The sequence below is a fragment of the Penaeus monodon genome, chromosome 19, assembly GCF_015228065.2.
Source record: "Penaeus monodon isolate SGIC_2016 chromosome 19, NSTDA_Pmon_1, whole genome shotgun sequence".
NCBI lineage: Eukaryota > Metazoa > Arthropoda > Malacostraca > Decapoda > Penaeidae > Penaeus > Penaeus monodon.
The window spans coordinates 36,783,424-36,783,841 of NC_051404.1; the positions used below are offsets into that span (position 1 = coordinate 36,783,424).

Consider the following 418-nt stretch of genomic DNA (forward strand, 5'->3'; position numbering starts at 1 on the left):
CGGGAGTGGGCCAGGGGTGGCCGATGGGAGATTCAAAGTTGACGACCTTCGTTGTCTGGGAACTACAGATGCAGCTTTTTCTTAGGGTTCTCATGTACCGTTTTTCATCATTCTCTTCTTGTTTGAGAGACGGTGATTTATTGTTAAATTGAGTTAATTTGCGTTGGCTGCATGTATTTGATATGCATTTCCAGGGATGGAATGAAAGATGAATGATGTTAATGTCGATATTTTTTTTTACCGACTAGGCAAGGAAACTGTCATTTCTCTGGCGATTATATAATTCTAGTGGCTGAGGTGGCTGCTAACTCGGCCAGGTAACATACTTCCAACAGCGCTTTTTCTCATGTTGTAAGCTGAACCTTCCTATGCCATTATTTTTTTTTTCTAGAAATAAGAGAGGAAAATTTCAAAAGAA

The 418-nt window shown here is 40.0% G+C and overlaps 1 protein-coding gene across 1 annotated transcript in view; it reads left to right on the forward strand.

The window, feature by feature from the left end:
* Positions 1-418, forward strand: part of LOC119585207 (protein DENND6A-like) — a gene marked incomplete at its 3' end in the record, with an annotated part of 41,697 nt that overhangs the window by 35,435 nt on the left and 5,844 nt on the right.